General features: G+C 37.0%; 1 long non-coding RNA gene across 2 annotated transcripts in view; it reads right to left on the bottom strand.

Annotated features, from left to right (window-relative positions):
- The window catches only part of LOC120534229, a 181,202-nt gene that overhangs the window by 106,413 nt on the left and 57,234 nt on the right, over positions 1-17,555 (bottom strand). For both annotated transcript variants that reach the window (XR_005634706.1, XR_005634705.1), the window contains one exon: positions 11,684-11,825. This is a non-coding gene — a long non-coding RNA (uncharacterized LOC120534229). The remainder of the gene's footprint in view (positions 1-11,683; positions 11,826-17,555) is intronic.

Genomic DNA, 17,555 nt, shown 5'->3' with positions numbered 1-17,555 from the left:
TCTTCTCACAATCCTACATATATGCCACTACTGTATTTTTCTTAGCCTGCCAGACCTGGGTTTAACAGCAACTGTGCCTGTGGCCTTCCACTTCCTGATTGCATTCCTTACAGTTGAAAGTGACAGTTTAAACCTCTGAGAGGTTTTATGTAGCCCTCCCCTAAACCATGGTACTGAACAATCTTTGTTTCAGATCTTTTGAGAGTTGCTTTGAGGATCCCAAGCTGTCACACTTCAGAGGAGAGTCAAAGGGAAGCACAACTTGCAATTGATCGCCTTAAATACCTTTTCTCATGATTAGAAACACTCGCCTATGAAGTTCAAGTCTTAACAAGCTAATCCAACCAATTTGGTATTGCAAGTAATCCGTACTGAGCAGTCACATGCATTCAAATCAGCAAAATTACAAGGGTACCCAAATTTTTGCACAGCCAGTTTTTTACATTTGATTTTTCATACAACTAAATATTGCTTCACTAAAAATCTTTGTTTGGAAAGCACCCCAGTACTCAGATGTTCTTAGAAAATGAAAGACATACCGCTGTTATCTTTTTTGTTGAAAGTTGAATAAATTATTATGCAGGCTGAGGGGGGTTCCCAAACTTTTTCATATGACTGTAAATGATATCCTGCAAACATCTTGGTGCCAGATATCACAGGACACCTTCAGAGGTCTAATGGAATCCATGCCTCAACAAGCAAGCGCTTTTTTGGTGGCACAAGGGGGACTGACACATTATTAGGCAGTTGGCTTTAATGATGTGGCTTACCTGTGAACATACATGTATGTCAATGTGCTTTGCCACACATACAGTGGATTCAGAAGGTATGTACACCCCTTCACTCTGCACACTTCTGTGATCTAGATTTAATTTTAAAAGAACACATTTGTCATTTCTGCCCAACAATTTACACTCAATTTTCTTTTATAAAATTATTGAGATCCTTAATTCAGTCCTTTCTAAAGGCCCCTTTGGCAGCAATTACAACCTCAAATCTTCTTAGGTTAGTCTGTAAAAGTTTCCCACATCAGGATTTTTTCCCATTCTTCTTGACAGATCTCTGCATTTTTTTCTGGCAGATCTTCTCAAGCTTGGTTAGATTGGATGGGAAGCATCTGTAAACTGCCATCTACAGGTCTATCTACAGGTGTTCTTCTATGGGGCTTAAGTTGGGACTTTGGCTGGGCCATTCAAGGATAGCTAAAGGCTTGTCCCAAAGCCAGTTCATAATTGTCTTGGCTGTATCCTTCATGTCACTGTCGGACTGAAATGTGAATGGTCATTGAAGTTTAAGACCATGTGGGCTGTGGAGCAGAATTACTTCAAGGACTTGTTTTTGGCGGCATTTATCCTTCTCTCAATTCTAATTAGTCTCCCTGTCCCTGTTGCATATAACAACATGGTGACGCCATCATGCATAATCATATGGATGGCATTAGGCAGGAGATAAGCAGTTTATCACCAGACATAGTGCTTGGAGCTCTGCCTAGACAGTTCAATTTTTGTCTCATTAGACCAGGGAATCTTTTTCCTCAGAGTCCTGGAAAAGCCATATGGCAAACACCAAGCAGGCTGTAATATGCCTTTTACTATAAACTATTAACTGATGGAGTGCTGGTGAAATGAGAATGCTCTAAACAGTTGTGAATACAGTTGCCATTAAAGATTAATCCAACAACCATTTTATTAATAAATAATTTAATCTAATATCTAATTTTAAACAACAAACAAACGAAGTGAACAAACACTCTCTGGGAGGTAGGCGTATTATTGCCAAAGTCTACAGTCAACAGAAGATTTCACCAAAGTAAATACAGAGGGTTTATCACAAGGTGCAAAAAACTAGTAATCCTTAAGCATAGGAAGGAAGGATTTGCCAGAAAAATAAAAACAAAACAAACAAACAAAATAGCCCAGTTTTAGAACAGTTTTCTTTGGCCAAATGAAATAAAGATCAAAAAAAAAAAAGTATTAAGAAGAGAAGGAACGGCTCATGACCTGTAGCATACTATATCATCTCTGAAACATGCTGAAGGTAGTGTTATGGCATGGGCATCCGTGACTGCCAATGGAAAAGGGTCACTGGTGTTTACTGATGACATGACTGATAAAAGTTGCAGGATGATTTCTGAAGTACTGTATACTGGGCTATACTGTCTGCTCAGATTCAGAGAAATGCGACATTACTGACAGGACAGCACTATACAGAGTACAGATGGACAATGAGCCAAAACATACTGTGACAGCAAGCCAAGTGCTTTTCATTGCAAGGAAGTGGAATATTCTTCAATGACAAAGACAATCAACTGACCTCAATCCAAATGGACATGGCATTTCACTTGCTGAACACAAAAAAGGCATAAAGTCCAACGAACAAGCAGCAACTGTAGGCAGTGCAAGTAAAGGCCTGGCAAAGCATCATTAGAGTGGAAACCCAGCCCTTTGAGAAGACCATGTGTACCAAACATCAGACAGTCAATGACTGCAAAGGATTTTCAACCAAGTATTGACCATCAGACTATTGAGTATCAGATCATCATGCAGTATTCGTGCTTTGACAACAAGGAAACCTGTGCAGAACATGAGAAAAACTACAGACTTGCTGTTATCTCAGACATCTGGCAATGTTTTAATGACAACCAAGTTATAACCCAGGCCAACATATTACTGTTGATGAGCAACTGTTTCCAACCAATGTCCGTTGTCCTTTCCTGCAATACATCTCGACCAAGCCTAACAAATTTAGCATAAAGTTTTGGATTGTGGCAGATTTGGAGACCAAGCACATGTACAATGCCATTCCTTATTTAGGGAAAGATCCCAGTTGTCCCACGGAAGAAAGACTCTCCAAGACTGTGGTCATAAAGCCATTTCTGGACAAATGCAGAATTGTAACAACAGACAACTTCTTCCTGTCACTTTCACTGGCTAATAGACTGCTGCACCTCAATACAACTCTGCCTGGTACCATAAATAAAGTGGGACAGGAACTTTAATCTGCAGCTAAAGTAATTTTAGTACATAAACATTTCTCCATGCTAATGTTTAGATCTGGAAGTGCCATGCTGACGGTGCATGTGCCAAAAAAGAAGTCTGTCTGCATTCTCAGCACCATGAAAAACAATGCGGAGATTGGGCAAGATTGGAGGAAAAAAAAAAAATGTTCAAATGACATAGCGTTTTCAAATAATGACATTTTCATGCATAGATGTGTGTGTGCATGCACATGAGAGCCAGAGAAAGATTTGATGTTATTTAAGTGGTTACTGGAAAATAAAATAAACACTTTCGCAAAAGGTATAATGAAACAAGTGTGTGTTTACTCAAGAATAAAACTGAATTAAAAAAAATTTAAGTGACAACAAAATACCAGCGAAGATCTGACTCACCAGCGTTTGCATGTCTGCTTATATCCCTTCAGTGATCTCTTTAACGAGTAGCAAAAACTTACATTAAGTGTTACAGACTCAAATCAAATTAATGTTTTTATTATATAATAGTAATTATAGCAGCTCACTGCTCAAACAGTAAATGTGGGGAGGACCCAGGCTCAAACCCACAAACTCTTGATTAAGGCAGCCAAACTGATATGTTTAGCTTGTGTTGATTGATATTTGGGTTTTATTTTTAACACATTGACAACAAGATCTAAATTGAAAAATTTATTTTTCTTCCGTTATATTCTTGAATAAAAGAGCATTTGTTTTTTGTAACACCTTTTGTAAAATGTTTACTGGACATTTAGACTTCAGTCTTCTCACATTATACACTTCACAGCAGCATCTTGTCATTACTACTATATCATGAAAAACGTTTCTGTTTTAGTTAAGTGTTCAATATTTCTTGCCTTGCATTTCCTACATTTAAACACCGGTGTAGACACAGAGCACACATGAAATATATGTGTTCCAAATAACAATATATTATTACCCTATACAGTTCCAAACACCTCAATCCCAGATTAAGTTTCTTTATCTCTGAGAATTTTGGGACTGACTTGACCTCACAAGCTTCAGTGGGGGGATGGGTGAGCAGGCTGTCTGGTGCCAGTGCTAACTAACACATTTGTGAAACAAAGATGCTGATGAAGAGGTGTTAGGGAATTTAAGGTGGCCCATCATTAAGAAAATATTCGCAGGCTTCAGGGATATTAGTGTTAAAGAGATAACAAAGGTAAAACTAATATACTATACTTTTGCAGTGGCAGCTCACTAAAAAATTATAAGCTCAATAAAAAATTATAAAAGCCTTGTTTTTCTCTAACAGTTTGTTTTGGCAAAGCCTGCTCAGCAATCATTTTTTAATTCCTGTTTGTTTTGTATTGCCAGCTTCACATTCATTTTTTTAAGCAAACTATTTCAGTGCATACTTGTTTTGCTGAGCCATTCTAGATATATGATTTCTTAATATAAAACCACAGCCAAGCCAGGCTGACAATATGCTCATAAATCACTTTGTTCATATTTAAATTCTTGATGTTCATCAGCAAAGTTTCTGTTTGGTAAGCGAACCTACTACAGATCCAGCAAGTAGGTTTACCACGAGTGTAACGTGCATTTTTTTAAAGCATTGAAAATTCTGTGTTGTTATTGTAGCAAACAGCCATTCTGTACTAAACACAAAGCACTTCACTAAGAACATTTAATCTGCTAAAAAAACTACTCATTGATTTAGATGTAAAACCAGAAGGGATGAACTGGGAGAAAAACTTTACACCACAAAATACTTGATAAGCAACATACACTGCACTTCCAGGGCTCTCCTTTCTAGCAGTACAGGGGCAGTGGGACAATGTTCAGCCTCATTTGCATTGCCTTAAGTGGGAAGGCTGGAAGAGCCCAGAATTAGAAATACTGATTTTAAGACTTAAATTAACACTCCACTCTAAAATCTGTTTTTTTTTTGTTTCGTTACTTACCCACATGTTCATTGCAGTGATGACCAAGAAAATTTTTAAACTTATGCTTTCAAGCTGAACTAGTGAAAAAAGTTTGGGACTCAAAGCAAGACATGTTATACAAAAGCAAATGGAAAAAAAAATTCTCACATTTCTTGTGTTGGTACTCTATATGTCCATTATTCTGTTGTATGCTCAAAGCCTGCAACACATGTGGATTTTTGTATGACACTTAACCAATGAATAAAGGGATACGGCGGGTCTTCAATTCAAAAGCATGGCATTATGGGAATGCATCTAACACATCCACAATGTACGATGCTTTATCCAGAAGCAACTGTTAATGATATTTTAGCAAACATCAGATGCATTTTCCAAGTTTTTGGATGGAGTATTCTTTTAACATTAGCAGCAAGGTTTTCATAGTTAATCCAATCAGAAATTAGTATATAGAGTATAAAGTTCAGTTTTCTTTGGGGTCCACAAGATGACAATTGTAGATATCTGGCAAAGAGTGAATATGCACCTCTGCCTAAAACAAAGTCAGGTCTAAATAAGCTAAGGAAGCAGACCTTTAATTACTGTTAAAGGTAAAAGCCAATTCAGTTTTCCCTGCCAGTCTTTTGCAAATTTATACTTTAAAAAGAATCAAGTAGTAATATGTAAATGTGTATACAATTGGGGACTTAAAAAACTGGAATACCTTATATAGTATAAGAAAACACACTATGTAGGAAATCTGCTCTGTTCTCTATAATCAACCAATATATTTAAAAAATATAACCCTCATTGTCAGGTAAAATTAAGCAGAAAACAAACAAGCTTGATTTCCACAACTTTCCTTGTACTGTTTTTTTTTTGCTGTTTTTGTTTTCGGTGGTTTTCAGTGATACCTTTTGCCTATTGCTCGTCAACATTTGAAAAACAACCATTGGAATTTAACTCATTGTAACCCTCCTATAGAAATGGCAGACACAAACAAATGATAACAGTTCATATTAGAAAAAAAAAACTCTCGATTGCGGCAAAAAGAAAAAAAGATGTTGCCAGTGAATTCAGAATTTCGCCATCGATATTATCAACTTTCTTGAAAGACCAAGCAAAAAAAGAAGAAAAATCTTGGATTGCAAATGTATGCAAACTGCTGCTGAAGACACCAAAAGAACAGTTTTTATGTGGTTCAGTGATGCTTCTTCAAGAAACATTCCTATTAATGCGGTACTCATTCAAGAAAATGTGAGGTTTCTAAACTCTCTTGGGACCTCCCCCAACTGGACAACACGCCAAGCAGCATCCCGCAGTGTGATCACCACATCTGTGGAAGACTGTTTATCTGTTGCCAGGGCAACACCAGGCTCACAGCTCTGATGCGGCCCGGCACTGAAGCAAACAGAAAGGATCTCGATGGGTGATGCAAGGAACATTGTAAATGCAGGGAACAGGATTACTTGGCAACTAACATCGTCACAACCCTGTCTGACTGCTCTGTCCATTTATAGGAGAGTGGCAGATCCTGCTACAATAAATCATGCTGTTCCTGTTTCAAGCTGAATAAAGCTGGTTTGCTAAAGTACTGAGACTCAGCCTCATGTTTTGGGGTGCAAGACAGGGACTTATAGCACACCCACAATCATTTAGGATTCGGTTCTGTGGCGCTTCACTGCAGTGCTGTGAGCCTGCTGTTGCCCTGCCCCGGCAATGGACAATAATCATACACAGACGCAGCAATTGCTCTTTAGGACGCACTTCAGCATGACTTTCCCGTTGGGTTGGGGGGGTCCCAAAAGAGTTCAGAAACCTCACAATATGAAGAAGGAGATTTGGCTTCTAATTGATAACTGTGCTGCCCACAACATGCTTCCCCATTTAGATAATGTTCACGTCAAATTCCTCCCACCTAATAGCACAGCAGTGCTTCAGCCATTGGGTTTGGGCATCATTTGCACTTTGAAAGTGTATTATCGCAAGGAAATGCTGAGAAATACTCTCGTCAGCATAGCTTGTAGACAGGAGAAGATTCAAATTAACGCGAAAGAAGCTATTAAAATGATTGCAAACGCCTGAACACAAGTTAAAGAAAGCACTATAGCAACAAATACAGAATCTCATTACAATGAAATTTTCATTACAACAAAATATTTTTTAGGTCCCTGGCAGTTCGTTTTAAAGGAATTTTACCTGTGGCACAAAAGAATACCAATATTGGAAGATACTGGATGCTGCATTTCAGGATGATTGTGAACTTTTTTTATTTACCAGTTTCAGATATGATTTTTTCATTGAAACTCTCTAACGCCAGCATACTGGAGTCATGCTTGTATGTCATTGAAGGTGAGCCAAGACAAAGGTTTGAGTAAAAAGTCAAGAGTCCACTTGTTGGGAGTGGCCATACAAACCCTACCCTGGAATAACTCAGGGGGAAATCCTTACATATTCTTTCTTGGTCAAAAACACCATCTTAAAGTCCTAGGGAGATCCTACCAGCGCTTGTTCTGAATGGCCTCAGTTATCTCTGCACATCTTGCTCCACTTTCTATTTAAAGTGATATGTACACTGGATGTTCTTAATGACTGACACAAGGGCTTCACCAATACCAAAGAGAAGTCCTCAGCTGCCACCTAAAAGTTTAAAAGTGAACTCCACTGGCCTGCCCAGCTGCTTAATTTCTCTTCCATTTAGTTCACATGGAGCATGTAGTTTTGTAATCTCCCCACCATGGCTGCATATCCACACCAGCACTGGAAGGGTCTCTTACAGGTATCAGTTTGCCCTACTCTGTTACAATACAGACAATACTATATCTCTGTGCAGTGTTTCTTTTACCCCTGGCATGTCTCTGACACAACTTGGCACAACATATATAACAAGTGTAGACATTTTGTTTACCTATAAAACAGTATACTTCTATTTATTTATTATGAGGGGACTGGGCGGTCTCATGGTCTGGAATCCCTACAGATTTTATTTTTTCTCCAGCCGTCTGGAGTTTTTTTTTGTTTTTTCTGTCCCCTGGCCATTGGACCTTACTCTTATTCTATGTTAATTAATGTTGACTTATTTTATTTTCTTACTGTGTCTTTTATTTTTCTATTCTTCAATATGTAAAGTACTTTGAGCTACTGTTTGTATGAAAACGTGCTATATAAATAAATGTTGTTGTTGCTGTTGATTAGTTATTTTCAGAAAAATGTACAAAGATGATACTTGCAGAATTAGATTAGGCATTGCAATTGGATTTTGGTGAAAAAACACCCATTTTTCTGTTACAGGAAGCCAAAGTTTACTCTAGGAACTAGGCTAGGTGATACCACATAAATACTCAAAACATCAATCAACCAGCCAAGCAGCAAGGATTTAAACTATGGAATTCTGCAAATCACTCTGCTAAAATTAACTAATATCTTCAAGTACTTGTGGAATTTCACACTCTGGACATGTAATCTCAAAATGGTTACTGTGTGGAATAAACTAAAAGGCAAGAACAAAATTCTCATATTAGTGCTTTCAAGCAAGAACATAAACCATTTATAGTTTAAAACCAGGAAAACAAAAGATGCATTAATTGCTTATACAATTTGTTCAACTAAAATAAAATATTTCAGTGTATCTATTAAACTGTATTAAGATATAGAAGGAAGAACAGCAAGCACCTCAAACAAGGATATGCTGCAGCTTGCTTGGTATGGAAAAGCTATGTTCACCTATGAAGATAGTGAGCTCATGTCACAAGAATGTTAAAAAGAACAAAACTGTATATCCATTGAAGCAAAGCAAAAATGTATAAATGTGTACAGCAATCTTTATGAGGCAATGTTTCAAGGCAAAGAAGGCACAAGGTTAACAACTAAATTCATATGCTTAATGGAATAATATGGCCAGCACTTATAATTTTGTAAGATAGACTGTTTTTGCATCTCTCCCTGAATTAACCATCTAATACTTATCACAATAATATATACCTTAACCAAGTCAGTTAATTGTAGAGAAACCATAGTGTAACGTAACAAGCAATCTTATCATATGAATCTTATTTTTATTTTTTTAATACCACAAAAAAATAACAAATAAAGGAAAAAAGAAAGAAAAAAATCCCCACTCTGCTCTAATCTTTCCATTTCCAGTCAGGCAGCTCATTTTAATCATAGTTAGAATAGTATCACAGGAGAGCACAACCTATCAGAAATGGGCAGAAGGCAGGACAGACACAGGAAAAAGAATTACTCTCCTGGATAATGCTATTTTTAATTTGTAGCTAGCAAGTCTTCTAAAATACCTTTGTATACAATGAAATGACATTTTTGAAATTAATCATTCGGCCTTAGTTATTTCCTTATTTGATAAGAAGAGTATCCAAAACATTTTCTGAAGCTTAAAATAGCCATATTTAATCCATATTCAATCCTTGCTAAACTGACCTCAAATCACATTTGTTTACTCTTCAGATTTTATTCACCCACTACTTAGGTGTTAACATGCTGATGTTTCCATATACCTGATTTACATGTAATTTAACACTGAATTTAGTTATATTGTCACCAGAACATTCACCATATTGAAAAGACAAACCTCAGGCTCATTTTTTCATTCTGTTTTATACTTTTGCATCCAAATATCTCAAATTCACTAGCATCTCACCTAGAACAATATTTAAGAGGGTACTACAGTTAACCTCCAGCTTCACAGTAATAGTATGGCATGCTATGGAAAACTCCAGATTAAAGGAATATTCATTGAGATCTTATATAAAATAATGAGTTATGGTCTAAAATTACCAAAATACTGTCCCTGAATTTCTTTAAAGTGTTCAAAAGAGAATATAACAAGTTAATGATTCACACTTTTTTTTTGGTATAGAAAGTCATTGAGAAAAAAAGAAAGAAAAAAAAAAAAGAGTACCTGTGCAGCATAGAAAGCGATGAACAAAATCAGGGCTAAATCATAAGTATAAATAACTGAAGGGAAGACATTGAGGAAAAAAAAAAAAAAGGAAATCAGAATCTGCACCTGGAAAAATGGTATACAGTATAGCCAAGGAAAAGCATATTGAGGAGGGGCATAAAGTGGAACCTATTTAAGCTAAGAGTTGATTTCTGAAGTACTTTGCCAGAACATAGTAAGGGACCATATGTGCTGGGTAGCTTTAATATGAAACTAGCCAGCTGGAGCAACCCAGAAAAGTGAGGATCTATTAGACTTGGACACAGTCTTTTTTTTTCCTTGCAACTATCTTGTTAACCCTTCCTTTTCAAAGGTTACTGTGGAAACTGTAACTGACAAAAATATAGAGCTATTTCCTAAATGTAATTCATGAGTAGAAATGGAGTATAAAAGTTGACCCCATCATTAAATACAAACCCACATGCATCCACTAGAACCAGTATTCAATAACATCAGTATATGCTAAAGTTTGAAACCAACACTGACCAAGCCCAATGAGGATTTTTATCCCTTCCCACCATAAAACTACACACTTCTTTATATTGCCTAATGTTTTGTCAGTACTTGTTTATGCTACACTAAAGATGGCTGTATATTTGCTAATACCATCAATGAAAATTCCAGGACACAGAGGCGTGCACCTTATCTCAGCAACAGAAAGGCAAATGGACAAATTAAAGCCAGTGGCATACTACATAACTTCTAATCAGAAGGTAATGTCAGCCTTAACAACAACAGTTATAGTGTCCAGTCGCCCTGATATTAGAATACACAACTTTTGTTTATGTGGTTCAGAACTTCTACTTTCATTATTTCCTCACAGTGCACTGTACTTTCGGGTATGCATTAATTAATTGTCAGCTTGCACAGACACAACAGTCTGAAACTTAAGACAACATCAAATGGGCCAAACTGCAAATAAGTCTGACCCAGTCACTAGAGATATCAAAATACATAATGGTGGTCAAAGGAATGCACAGCAACTAACCCAGACTCACTAAGATTACATAAATAAAGTCTGTGTCTGAAAAATAATACAAGAAAAGTTGTGTAGTATGGGTAGTGGCTTAATTGATAGTGAATTTCAATAGGTTACAGGATTAATACAAGCATGACAAAATAGCTGTAAATAAACCACTATTTCTAGGTGCTGACATCCAAACTCCACACATAGTTGTTGAAAACAAAGGTAAAGTGTTTAAAATCAACTTTCAGTCATGAAGGGTTTTAAAAAAATACATATATTGGATAAAGCACATCATATAAGCATGTTTTATTACAGCACCTAATCTGTAGTAGTTGCAGGACTTTTTTGAGGCCTTTACATAGCTCAATGATCTCATGTGGCTTACCAAAACCATTCTTGTAGGCTACATTCACATTACCACTCTGAAGTCACTCAGATCCAATTTTTTGCCTTAATGTGACACAAATCTCATGTTTTCAGGGCTGTGTGGACACAGAAATACAATCTTTTCAAATCAGATTTGAGTCACTTTCATATGTGGTCCTAGACCTGATACATATCCGATTCATGGCCATGCGACACAAATGAACATGCTCAGTTAGGAACTCGGGTGTTTTTTGCCTATATGCACGGGCTGAGTGCTGTCATCATAAGCCAGCACTGGCAGCGTGTCAAAACAGCAATGTGGGAGAGCTAGAGCTGTGACAACAGTCACTGTGCCACCATTGCTGGCTACTTTCTTATACCCATATATCTCTTATGGAGTAGAGCCAGAAATATCAGCTAAAACAGCTAATCATGTACATAAATTAAATTACTGGGGCAATCCACCTTTAGATAAAAACATGAACCATTTAATAAATCACAGAAGGTAATACCTGGTATATGAAGAACAGAAACAGAGCAATTGAGAAATCCTGTCAGCAGTTCTCTTGCTTCCCTCTCCACTCAAAGACAAATTCTAAATACTGGGGAGAATCCTAGACTTCCCTACTGATGAAGGAAAAAGGCTTCAATTTCCTAGTAAGACAGAGAGAAACAGACATTTTAGAAATCTTGAAGACAAACACTCCAGATGATATAAACAGCCTCAAGTTATATCTTTTGTATTTCACAAAACAAGCCAGAACCTCTTACTTGCTAACAGCAGCAGCCATATTATTAACTATGCTTTTGAAGTGTCAGATGACAAATCCCTACCCTTAAGGAATTTGGTTGGTGTCTATTATGACAAGAGACTGTAATATTTCACCATGCATTACTTACCTAGCCAAGAAGGACAAACTTATAGTCTGAGCAAGACTTGCATCTTACACAAAGATGGACATAAGTTAAAATGTATTTATTTGCAGATATTACATATTCATATCATAAATCTTTGAATAAAGATACAACTAATATTTAAATTTGAAATATAGATTTACCAGAGTTAGGATCACAAGGATACCAAGAGCAAAATTACCCTGTCAAGCTTTAAAACAAACAAAAAATTAAATCAAAGATTAAAAAAAATAAATAAGTGGTAATTTATTGAAATCAAGTTCATTTAAGCAATATGGTCATGGAAATATTTTAGAAATTAAACTGCATCATGCTTAAGGACATGAACAGATGCTAGGCAGACTAATAAGAGATTTCTGTAACTTTAAGAGGAGCACAGACTGAGGCACAATTAGCACTTAGTAAATAAGACTGCTTATGACATGATGAGGAATAGTGATCAAGGTAATGTTGACAATTCTTTGGAAAAAAAGCACCAGTAGCTCAAGGGAAACTGCTGCACCTGAGCACCCACGCATAGATTTGGGATGCATGGGAAAGACAAGCAAATACCTTTTGGATCATTTAACTGCAAATGTAAATCTAAGGTGGTAGCATAAAGTTTTTTCAAGAACAGTCTACTGAAAACTTCAGAGACAGATTGCATGGGTGACTTGTGTATAAATCCCTTATTACACATAAAAACACACTCTCGAATGTGAAGGGGTGCAAAGGATATAATCAGCAAGTGAAGAAACAAGTCATTTAATTAAACGAGCAAATTTTCAACCTGTTTATAGAAGCACATCCAGTGTTCTCCCTAGCGTCTTTTAGCCGGGCGCTCCACCCGGCTAATTTAGTTGAGCACCAGGCTGTCATTTTGCATGACATTGCACAGGCAGATTAATGATCTGCAGAGATGGTAAGGGACGAGCGGGCAGGAGGGCAAATACTTTAGAAGCAGGATCAGAAGTGGGAGAGGCACGGAGCGGGATACAGTATTGTCAATCACTCAATGCTGAACAAGTTAATAGCGGGAATGAGGCGCAGCGGAGTTCACAAGCAAAGAGTATGGGGAGGTGGGCTTTCAAGAGAGGGCTGTACATGGTAATAGCATGGGCGTAGCAGCTTAATACAGCAGCAATGAGTATGGGCGAGAGGGGGCTGTACATGCTAATAGCGGGGGATGTAGCGGCAGTTCACAAGCAAAAAGGATGTGGAGGTGGGCGGGCGAGAAGAGGACTGATAAAATAAAAAAAAATAAAGACTAGTGGAACAACCTGTTAGATATCAGAAAAAGGGCGTCAGGAAGTGACATCTCTGTTCTCAGTGTCAGTGCAGTTTGTGTTCTTGTCCAGTACATAGCAAACCAATATATACTGTAAATGCATATGGGCACTGTTCTCATTCCCTACCATCTTCGCTAATCATTCTAGAGGCAGATTGAAGATTTAAGTGCCAGTTTAAGTGAAATATTAAAAAAAACGTACTAGTAATTGCAACACAAAAACCAACTTAATCAGTTTTAACAGTTATATATATATATACACACACACACAGTTGGTTTAAGCATTAGGTGTGTTCTGTATGCAAAAAATCCTTGTAGCACTCACTGTGGTTCCTATTAAAGTCACTCCCTCTAACCGTTTTTATATTTGCTCATACTGAGGGTTTTGTTAAAGTGACCCCATCTGCCGTTCTTATATTTGCTCATATTCGGACCTGCGTCTATATTGCAAGTGCACAGAAATCGTTGCAGCACACACTGTTTCCAGAGTAAAAGGTTTTTTTTTCTGCATTACTGAGGATTTTGTTAAAGTGACCCCATTCGTCATTATATTTGCTCATATTTGGATCTACGTCCATATTGCAAAAAATGTGCAGAAACCCTTGCAGCACACACTGTGTCCTGAGCAAAAGTTTTATCACACTGAACTGCTGAGGGTTTTGTTAAAGCAGCCCATCTGCCATTCCTTTTTTTGTTCATATCTTGCCCTGCCGTAGTGCAAGTGTGCATTGAATATCCAACAGGCTCTCACTTTCCCAATCAAAAGTCTTATGCATAGGTACTTCTAAATGTTTTCCAAACGTTTTACCAATATGAGTAAAAAAAGTGTTCAGAAAACAACACTGCTCAGTTATTTCAGAAAAGAGACACCACAAACTAATGAAGGTGCAGCGTCAACTCCTGATGTGGCAATTTCAGACAAGGACATTGCAGAAGCTGGTCCATCAGGGGAACTCTCTTCAGCACACACTCTGCCAATTGAGAAATCTAAGCACCGCTTATCCAGCATAAACAAACAATGGTTTAAAGATTTTGATTGGCTAATGGTCAAAGGAAATGTTGCGTAGTGCTCATTGTGCATGAAATATTCAAACAAACACTCCTCAAGAAGGAGTTACTTTGGGTAAACGTGACATACACAAGAATTCGAAAAAGAAAGCTTGCTGGACCACAAAAAAAGTAAAATGCACATTGAGTCTTCTGCTGACCTTTTAGGAAAGCATGTACTAGATCAAACTAGAATCGGTCAAATTGAAAGATCTGTATCTGTGTTAAATAACTTACTGAGAGATGCCTTTGTGGGAGCTTTAAGATCCATGTATTGGTTGGCAAAAAATGAGTTGCCACATACAATGTTGTTTGAAAAGCTGTTGGAACATTGTAAAGAAATACGCTGCTCCTTTTTACAATATCTCGATATTGGTAAAAATGCACATTACCCCTCTGAAAGAATAATGCAAGAGCTGCTGGATGTAAGCATCAGAAATAAAGTCTAACATAGTGAAAAATATACACGCTGAAAATTATTTCAGTATTCTGTGTGATAAAACCACAGACATCTCAGTTGTAAAACAATTAATTATTTACATTAAATATGAGGTCAGAATTAGTTTTGTATCAACCTGCAATATGAATGATGGCAAAGCGGAGACTATAACCAACACACTGAGTGACACAATGGACACTCTATGATTGAAAACTGCTAATCTAGTTGGACTAGGGACAAATGGGGTGGCTGTTATGATTGGGAAACAGAAAGGTGTGGCAAAACTGCTTAAAAATAAAATATCTGGACTCAACTGCCACTGTGTAAACCACCGATTGGCCCTTGCAAGTGCACAAGTAGCAGCTGCTGTACCTTATTTAACAAAACTGAATGACATCTTAAGGCAGCTGTTCTATTTCTTCCAAAATTCTTCAGTTAGGATGGCTGGTTTTTAACAGAAATCCAAAGTACTCTGAACATTCCCCAGATTGAGCTGAAAATGGCCAGTGACACTAGATGGCTGTCTGATGACTTTGCAGTACAGTCACTATGACAGTGTATGAGGAGCGTCACAGCTGTGCTGGAAAGAGAGGCCACTGAACGAAATGACATCACAGCTGAAGGATTAAGCAGATGTATTAAAACGTACAATTTTGTTTCCTCTCTGATGATGCTTTCAGACGTATTATCTTTGTTGTCCAAACTATCTAAGGCTGGGCAAAGGCAAGATGTCAACCTTACCGAAATTGAGCCAGTTTTGCTCCCCACAAAATTGTCCATCATGGAGTTGAAAGACACTCCTGGGAAATATTTTCAAAGTCTTCATCATTGTTTGGCAGAGGAATGGTCAGATCTCTGCATTGTTTATACACAGAGTGATGTAATGTCATTCAAAACTGTAATATATGATAAAAACCTAGAGACAGCTGTCAAGCACCTAGATGCAAGATTCCTGACATGCCAATTTCTTCCAGCTTTTCAAAAGTTTTCAATGCAGAAACTCATGATTCAAGTGAGTCTGCTGAAATTCTTTTCGATCATTACTCCAAAGTGGTAGCCCTCCAATTTTAAAATTTGAAAGTAGCAGGCAAGAATGGACAGTTGTGTCAAAAATGATCAAAAGTCAAATCATACAAAGACTTCAGTCCAAAACAGATTTTACTAAAAATTACAATGACATCAGTGCTCACAGTAGTTTCCAAATTTAGCCAAACTAGCTCATATTGGGCTAGTGATCCCAGTGAGCACAGCTGAATGTGAAAGGGGGTTTTCTGCCTTAAAAGGATCAAGACATGTTTGAGAAATCGCATGAATCAAAGCACGCTAAATAATCTCATGCTGACCTCCTTGGAGTGCCCAGAACCTGGGGACTTTGATTATGGGAAAGCTGCAGACAACTGGGCCTCTAGGAATAAAAGAATAAATATTTAACTGAAGACACCTTCTGCATATGCAAGTTGGCTTTAAAGAATATTTTTTAATTTTTCTTCATTAGGTTTCCTATACTTTTTTCATTGTTTTCACTTTTCTTCGTGACAGCGACAATACTTGTGCCTCTTGGTTTGTCATAACAATTGTTATTTAAAATTGTTGTTAGGGTTGCCGGATCCTGAATTTGATACTTCTTCAATTTAATAAAAATATTCTGGCATAAGTGTCAAACTTTAAAAAAAGAAGTCATATTGAGCATTGGAAAATAATAATAATTAACAAATAAAAATAGTGCACATTTAATTTTCCCCACCACCAAATTTCCCCATCCCACCTCACCCGACTACTTTTTCCTGCCACCCAGCTGGAAAAGATTTCTGGGGAAAACTCTGACATCAGTACCTATGTAGAGCACACAAGAGTAAGTCTTAAGGCCTATAAATGCTTGAAAGAGAAAATAAAGTAATTTTAATGAATTAGAACACATTCCTCCCTCGTACATAGAAAATCAAGAATTTTATGTTCTTAATGATATATGAACATTTACTTCTTGAAGGATCATGTTGACAACAAGCTCCTTCACTCCTGCCTTATGGCATGACCCATACAAAAAGAACGCTGCCTACATTTTGACTAGTGAATGAGAAACAGTAATATCATGATTGTGTGAAATGTGTATTTCTATTACATTCTACTATTCCTAAAGCTAATTGTCAATTAAACTATTAAAAAGGTAATCAATTTTCATACTGCTTTGTTATCTAATGTACACTTGGCAAAGTTAGTCTGTTTGTACTTTGTACTTCCTGAGAGATTACAGAACTACAACAAAACAGTAAAGCCTGTATTTCCTAAACTAGACAAAAAAGTACATACAATTTGGTCTCTTGTTCTCAAGTATTTTTATACTGGCCTAACAAGCTGTCAACAATCTAAGTACATAGCCATTAAACAACTTTTAATCTACCGAAGATATAGCCTGTGGCACCAAGGCTCTGGAATGTCCACCTAGAAGCTACTACTCCATTGTACCTTTGAAAATGCAGCTGAAAAGCCACTTATTTACTAAGGAATACACTTTACGTAAAAACCACATCACTCATCACTTAATATATAATTGTGCATGCTGTTTATGCAGATATTTTATAGCAAAAGCTAATGTACTTTAAATACAAGAAGCTATGCATTGTGCAATGTTAATCTTTTAAATCTATCTTTTTTGGCAATGGCTTAATATAGGTACATTAATTACAAGTAAAAGGATAAAAATGTTTACCTACCAGAC

The sequence above is a fragment of the Polypterus senegalus genome, chromosome 1 (assembly GCF_016835505.1).
Source record: "Polypterus senegalus isolate Bchr_013 chromosome 1, ASM1683550v1, whole genome shotgun sequence".
NCBI classification, from domain to species: domain Eukaryota; kingdom Metazoa; phylum Chordata; class Cladistia; order Polypteriformes; family Polypteridae; genus Polypterus; species Polypterus senegalus.
The sequence above is the reverse complement of the archived record's forward strand: the minus strand, read 5'-3'. Positions and strand labels throughout refer to the sequence as shown.